Consider the following 8591-nt stretch of genomic DNA (forward strand, 5'->3'; position numbering starts at 1 on the left):
TACTATCCTAGAAATTTACTCAAGGTAATATGCATATTAATAATTCATTTTTTTATTGTCGAACAGTATATTTATAACTTCATAAGTTTGATTATCCAGTTACTCATGGAATGATATCTGTAGGTCTTTCCCTCCCATTTGGGGATATTACAAATAACACTTCCATGAACATTTGTATTTGAATGATTATACATTTTAATTTCTTTGGGATAAATGTCCATGAGTGTAATTGCTGGGTCCTGTGGTTTTTGCATCCTTAGTTTCATGAAAAACTTTCAAACAGTTTTCCTGGGTGTTTATGCCATTTTACACTCCTACCAGCAGTGTATGCACAATCCACTTTCTCCATACCCATGGTTGTATCGGGTGTTTTAATTATTTTTATTTTTTACATTAGCTATGATAGATATGTGACAATATTTGATGGTAGCTTTAATTTACATTTCCTGATGGCTAGTAGTGTTGAGCATCATTTTTTATGTTTGGGCACAATCTGTATAACCTCGCTGGTGACAAAAACTGTTCTTGTCTTTTTTCCCAGTTTGTAATTGGACTATTTGTAATTTTTGAGCATTTTAAAATGCATTCTAGATACTCGTTCTGTGTTGGATATGTGGTTTGCATATATTTTACCCTAGTCTGTCACTTATATTTTTATCATCTTCATGTGGTCTTGTTGAAGAGAAAAGTTGTTAATTTGGAGTCCAATATATCAAAATTTTTTTATAGATTGTTGTTGGTGTCAATTCTAAGAGCTGTGTAGGTAGCTCTAGATTCTAAATATTTTCCCTTATTTTTTGCTAAAACTACAGCCCCTAAAACTTTTCTTTCTTTGCTTTTTTGTTTATTTGATCTTTTAGATTTTTATTATTAATATTTTGTTTTTTATTTTGTTTGTAGTCCTTGCTGTGTTGTATAATTGATAAATCTTATTGATCTGTCTTCAGCTCACTAAGCCTATCCTCTCTTTCCAAAATAGTAACTGAGAGCTACATGTGTTACAAACTGGTCTGAAAATATTATAGTAAACAATGACAGTAAAAATATTTCTTGAGCTCTGACTATGTCAGTCACTGTTCTAAGTATTTGATATGCACTTACAACTTTAATTCTTATGGTCAACTTACAAATTAAATATTTATCATCACTGTATAGAAGAGGTGCATTTTAAGACATTTTTCTATAGGAAAGGATTCTTCAAGGAAACTGATTTTCTATTCTGCAGCACAATAATTATAGCTGTCTGCATTGAGAACATAGGCTACCTCATAGTCAACATTTGAGTATAATGTAATGTTTGTCATTTTTAGTTATATATTTCACTTTTTTGTTAGTATTATTATTATTTTAATTTAATTATTGCTTATAGGGACCAGAGGGGAGAGGGGTTGGAATTTCAGGGGAAAAGGGAAAGGATTTACAGGAACAAGTATAAAGGACACAAAGACAACAACTAAGGGGGGTGGAAATGGAGGGAGGTGGGGATCACGAGGTGGGGTGGGCTGGGATGGGAGAAAAAGACAGAAAACTGTACTTGAACAATATATTTCACTTTTGGTCTTTCAAAATTACACATGTGCCTTTTAAAAGTAAGAAGAGATATTTAAAAATGATCCTATGAACTTCACTAAGATTATTCCAGAACTTTCTAAGACCTTATAATGTTCTAATGTTGCATTGAAACTGTATGAGGAGTCAAAAGGACATTTAAAGATGCCAATGAACCCCGGCTGGTGTGGCTCAGTGGTTTGAGTGTCAACCTGAAAACCAAAAAGCCACCTGTCCAAGTCCTGGTGAGGGTACAGCCTGGGATGCAGGCCAGGTCCCTGGCTGGGACGACCAGTAGATGTTTCTCGTGTACTTCCATGTCTTTCTCCCTCTCTTTCTCCTTCCCTTCCTTCTCTCTAAAAATAAATAAATAGCAAAATATAACCAGAGACATTGAAGTTAAGAACAATCTGACGGTAACCAGAACAAAGGGGGGGAGGGGAGTGTTTTCAGGAACAACGATAAAGGACACATGGACAAAACCGAGGGGGGTGGAAGCAGGGGAGGGAGGGGGGATGGTTGGGGTGGGGAGAAGTGGTCAGGGATAAATGCAGACAACTTTACTTGAACAACAATAAAGTAATTTTTAAAAATCTTAAAACAAAATAAAGATGCTAATGATTCACTACGTATACGCCACATTTTAATTCTATTTTCTTGTGTTAATTTTGCAATCCAGTGTAAAAACAATTTTTGTTGATTACTAGTAACTGACATTGTTATCAAATCATATTGAATCACAGATATGTATCCAAGTTGAAATCATTTATAATTATTCGGACTAATCTAGGTGTTCACTGATGTATGTAAAACATTTGCAAGAAAATAATAAGTGCTGGGAGTTCATGGTCATTACTGCGGCAAGGCGTGGCACATAAATTAGTAAAATTCTGCACAGCAGAAAAAACATTCAGCGGGAAAATAAAGAGAGTTAAATGTAAAATGGTAACCACGGTTTTATTGAAAACACATTTTCTTAGAAAAAGCTTTAATAAGAAAGTCATTTAAAGTTTTAAAAAATTGTTTATTTTTATTAACTAAAACTATAATACTATCCAATTAGTTGTTCTCAGTAAGACTACATTTGTAGAAGTGCAATTTTGGCACTCTCTGGTAAGCAAAATCTCAAAAAGAAATATTGGAAAAAGTTGTTAAGCTGATGACATCTACAACATATAGTTTTGAAAACATTGCTTTGTATTCTTAGTGCACTTTTGTCTAATCATACGTCTGTATTTAGGCAGAAGAAGGCAAGGTACAAATGATGTAAAATAACAGTGCAAATATACTAAATAGCCATTTAAAGATATTAATATCTTACTGAAATAAAGATGGTATTTCCATACCTGTAATATCTTGACCTTTAATAAAATTTTATCATTCCTTCAATTGTGAACTTGAAATAGTAACTGTTTTTAATGAAAATCAATTTACAGCCCTAAGTCCAGTTGTGAAATACTTTTTTTATTGCTCCATCTAAAAGCAGCAGGTTCATCATGAGGGAGAAAGAATTTCCTTTGCTCAGTCAGATTTTGCTGTGTTCTACTATCATGGTAATTATTTTCTATATTTGAAATTTAAACTTTGATTTAAAAAGGACACATATTTCAAGAATGTCAATACAGTCACAGTTCGAAATACAGCAGGAAATATATAGTAGGATAGTAGGAAATATAACTAATTAATTCATTGCCATAATCCTATTGTAAAATTTTAGCATATTTAATTATTTTCAGAATAATTTTTCAATTACAGCTGACATTCAATATTATATTCATTTTGGGTATGCACCATAATGGTTAAACATTCATATAACTTACAAAATGATACCCTGCTTAAGTCTAGCACAGTTTTGAGTGTTGTATCAACCAAGGGCAATTAGTTTATAGCTCCATATAAAAATAGGGGAAGACGCCCTGGCTGGTGTAGCTCAGTGCAGGCCTGCGAACCAGAGGATCATGGTTCAATTACCAGGCAGGGCACATGCATGGGTTGCAAGCCAGTTCCCTGCAGGCCAGTTCCCAGCAGGGAACACATGAGAGGCAACCATACATTGATGTTTCTCTCCCTCTCTCCTCCCCTTCCCTTCTAAAGATAAATAAATAAATAAATATTTTTAAAAATAGAGGAAGACAACAAGTGATGAGAGCCACTGTCTTGAGCCTGAGAGCGTGAGCAGTGCATATGGGTAGATAGAGGGTGTGTAGGATGCTGGCCTATTTACTGTTGCACCTTATGCCATTCTCTGTTATCATATTATTTTGTACAGCATATACTTCACATCACAGTTTTTCTTTATGTCCATTTTAGAGCATGTTAGTTATCAATCTTGCCCACTAGTATGTTCCATGAAAATGAGACATTTTTTACTTGATCATCACTACATTCTCAAAAACCTAAATAGAAATAATAGTATTTGCCTTATTTCTGTTTTCAATAAATATATAAACTTTGATTAATAACCCCAAATTCGCTCATTATTGCACCTTGAGATGGCAGGGAACTTGTTTAATAGATTAGAAACAAGAATATATGTCCCCTGATTTCACTACTTTCTATCCTCCTATTCAGCTCCTTCTTAATTAAAGTAAGGAAATGTTAGTAAGGTTTTGCTTATTCCCAGGAAGTCTACTATTTTGTGATCCACAAAATGTGCTGTAATTAATACACATTTGTCAAAGTTTCTGGTATGTGTGTGCCAGCATTTCTAGTCTTGTAGTTTATGGTCCACAAAGTGCACTGTAATTAATTCATGTTTGTCAATGTTTCCGGTACATATGCATCCAACGTTCTTAGTTCAGAGCACCACCACGGGTATTCTCCTCATTTTTCTCCTGCTTTATAAAACGACGGCCCCATAGCTTTTTAAGGACATCTATTTTTTGTTTACTGGAGTATAATTTATTATGCGCCTGGTACCAAAAATATTTCTGACATGTAGGAAGAAAATAAATATTAGTCAGTAGATGGATGAACCTATAAATAAATGAATCAATCAATCAATCCATGGGGAAATCATACTTCCTTGGTTATGTTGCTAAATTTGCCAGAAACCTTACTTTTCTAATGAAAAACATAAAGCCTTTTGTCTATAGGAAAGAAAAATAAAATTAAAAAATAAAAATATGTCTTCTTTTTTATCAATGTTGATGTGGTATTTATATAAGATTATTTATGGTGAGTGATTGGTTATTTGATTTACTTAAAGTAAAACTAAAATTAATTATGCAGGATATTTACATTGAATATGCATTAACTGTAAATGCTATTTTGAAGACTAATATTCTATAATAAATTAATAATCGAATCCTACATGTTAGGCTGTAATATTCCACTATTATGAAATCACTGTTTCCTGAGCCCAAAGTGTAAGGTGCAATAAAATGAACAAATCTGCTTCACTCCGTGAAGTTTAGAAGCTAGATCTTACTTAGTTCAGAAGCTAGAAGGAATCAGGGGTTGCAGACGGGAGTACAAGGTCTTTGGGACTGAGTTGGGCTGGGCAGTGTCAAAGGCTTGGGAAGCCACGTTGCTGACAATCTGGGCTCAGCAAAGTCTAACATTCTAACTTTCTTTTTTCCTGGAATAAGAGGCAAGAGCTGGTCTTTTAATATAAACCTGACAATGGAAGTAAATTAAAGTTGCCCATAATTCTTCTGGTGTTTCTCAGTTTAGTTATCACTCACTGGTTGATGTGGAGACTTGACAGGAAGTCATTCTTGTCAGTTGAGAATATTTAGAGTTGAAGTTTTATGTTCCATCTTCCAAAATAGAGAAATGATCTATTTTCTTATGATTATATTTGAAATGGCTTATTCTGTGAATTAAGAGTTTTCATTGGAAAATGGGTGGCCTCATAATGCAAACGGATATATTAGATTAGAAAAATTTCAGCCCCAGGCATATATTCACATCTGGTAATTATTTTAATAAAATAAATTTCTATGTGCTACTTGTAGAGCCCAAAATTTTAGCTTATTTTCAATCGTTTTTAATCATTTCTTCATTAACAAGTGCTGTAGAAGCAAAATCAAAGTAACCTGAGTTAAAAATCTCTCAACTGTTATATCTGTTATTCTGTTTAATTATAAAAAAACATAAGCTTTTAAAAATATGGAATACAATTTAGTTTACTTTTAGAATATAAGAATTTTATTACATTTCTAGGGTCTAAAGTGTGTTTTCATGGTATTATATATTCTAAGTAATTTTTTTATTTGTTATTGTTGTCTTTGTAACTAATGAATACAAAGCCTTTAAGGTCAAATTGTTTTTCTTACGCTTCAGAAAGCATTTATCTATAAAAACAGACTCAACCCCAACACATTTTGTTACCCCCAAATGTTTCTGTGAGATTTTTAAAAAGAGGGGAAGGGAAGGAGACAAAGAGGGAGAGACATCTATGTGAGAGAGAACCACCCATCAGTTGCCTATTGCAGATTCCCTGAGCCAGATGGGCCCACAGCCCAAATCTAATCAGTGACCTTTCTCTTTAAAGAATGACGCTTAACCAGCTGAGCCACACTGCTCAGGGCTCCTTCTGTGAGAATGTTAGAAACTGTAGCAACAGTGATTGTTCAATCACATTCTTTCTGATAAAAGTGATTTAGCACATGACCATTTTAAACATTATTATATTGTAAGTGAATTGTCCTTTAGATAAAGTTTATTCCAAATGTGACTGAAGTGTACAAATGAAAGTAAAGGAAAAACAATTAGTCTAACAGCATTAAAATAACATCCAACTGTGGAGTCAGGGAGCCACAGTTTAAGAAGACAGAAAGAATTATTTTATATAACAAAAAACTCTGGCATTGATTTTTTAAATACATATTCCTGTCCATATTGGAAAGTCTATTAAGTCATTATAAAAATAATCCTAATAGAATAAGAAAGACATTCCTACTTGTGACTTTATGCTTTCTATAAATGATTTCTTGCACAGTGTGTGGAAATAGAGCTCCACAGGTATTGGAACCACAAATTACAAATGTGGAAATAGAGTAGTTCCCACAGTTCAGCTGCAGTGAGCCTGACACCTGGCAGCTACCCTGATGGGACTCTCCACTTGAGGGCAATTCTCTGCTCATTTTTAGGTTAGTGTTACATTTTCCCTGTGCAGCTACTTGCTGTGTCCACAGTGTAAATTGTCCTGAGATAGAAAATAAAAGTCAAGCATGGACTGGTGGCAAGGTGAGGGCGCTCACAAATAAAGCCATTCTTCCTTATGTTTTCCTTTTTCTCGAGAGCAGCACATGTTACATACAGCATATCACTTAAATGGCACAGGGTGGGAAGAATTGCCAAGTATTTCTAATTCACTATAGGTTATAATTTGATTCTAGAAGTTACTACTGTAGATTAACTTTAATTAATTCTATAATTTTATAGTTTTGATTATCATGTTGTTAAATAATTCCAGAAAGTTATAAATGAGTAAGTGAACATTCAAAGTGGCTAGCTGCAAAAGGTACTGCATGGGTTGGTTTTATCAAGATGCATTAACCTTGGAATATGCTGTCGTTTATAACCCTGTTTGAAAATTCACAATGGCTGTTAACATAAAGGCTATGAGAAAATCTGATGTTAAATTCTCAGGTTTTTTAACAAGACTTTTAAATTTAACTGCCCTTTTGATGGCAATAAACACTGCATGGAAGAAACTGGGAAACACTGAAATGATCTGGTTAATTAATAATTAAACAAATGAGCACATACAGAAATAATTTTTGACGTGATAGATTCAAATCCTAGTGAAATGTGGCACAAGTTTTAATAAGGGTACTAAATAATACCAAGTGACTTCAGGCCATCTGCTTTACATGACATATCCATAGGAATGCTGGAAGGCAGGCTGATATTTTTACTTCCTAGAATGTTCTCTACAGGTGTTGTCATTACAGTTCATATTATACCAGATGGAGTCATGAGATAAATAATATTGCCTGTTTTTAAATGTTTTGAATACAGGCTTGAGCGTTGATGTAGATTTCAAAAAAAAATAATCATTGATAGCATGGAATTATGTGATATGGTATTCTTAAGGTCCAGAGGCAAAAACCTTGACTTTCTCCTATAAGAGGAAAATGAGGTCACGACATATGCAATTCTAACTAGCAGAATGTCTTTCAGTGAATTGCATGCTCCATCTGTCAGAGTCTCCACATTTTTGCCATTAACAATGTTTGTGATGTGATCTAAGACATTGTTCCTAGCAGGTCCTATCATATTGAATAATGGTCTCTTTTCTATGAGCTGGTTGTTAAGTCAGCAACACTCACAATTTCAGGCTAGAAATAAAAATCAACACTAAACTTACCAGATGAGAGAAACTGATGTATTCTTATAGCAAATTGTATGTTTAACTTTAAAATGTATTCAATGTACTGCAGACTACGTCAAGAAAAAATACAATTAAAGAGGGATGTGTTCTTCAGACTTTCTATTGAACTCTGACTCTAGAAGGGAAAAAAATGTGAGTCATGCCCCATGCATTTTAAAAAATTTTGATACTTAAGTCAATACATTTTTATTGGTTTAGTTCTGCCACAATCTAAAGAAAATGCTTGTTGTAGCAAAGGGAGATGTAAAATATGTGATGACTGATGCTTTGTTTTGGTTATCACTTCTTCATAACTACCACAAAATATGATGGTCAAAAATATTTTTTCTTATAGCTGTATTTCTGTACGTGAGTAATGCAGGCAGGTTTCACCAGGTCTGTTTTCCTGTATGTGGTATCTACAGGTGTCACTCAGTAGATTCCAGCTAACAGCTGGGTGGTGCAAAAGGTCTAAGATAGCACATCACTCACATGCCTGATGCCATGGCAGGAAGTCTGGAAAACGTGCAGGTGGGATCTTTTCCATCTCCTTGTAGTATCATTGCTGCTCCAAATGGTCTCTTCAGCAGGATAGTCTGACTTCTTAATGAACTTCGAAGTAAAACAGAAGAGGTTTTTAGTCCTCTAAAGGGCTACATCTGGTGTATATTTATTTAAAGTGTTCTCTTAATAAGCCCATATATACAGGGGTGGAAAATAG

Source organism: Artibeus jamaicensis, unplaced genomic scaffold (assembly GCF_021234435.1).
Source record: "Artibeus jamaicensis isolate MK-2021 breed Jamaican fruit bat unplaced genomic scaffold, CSHL_Jam_final contig_391, whole genome shotgun sequence".
Lineage (NCBI taxonomy): Eukaryota > Metazoa > Chordata > Mammalia > Chiroptera > Phyllostomidae > Artibeus > Artibeus jamaicensis.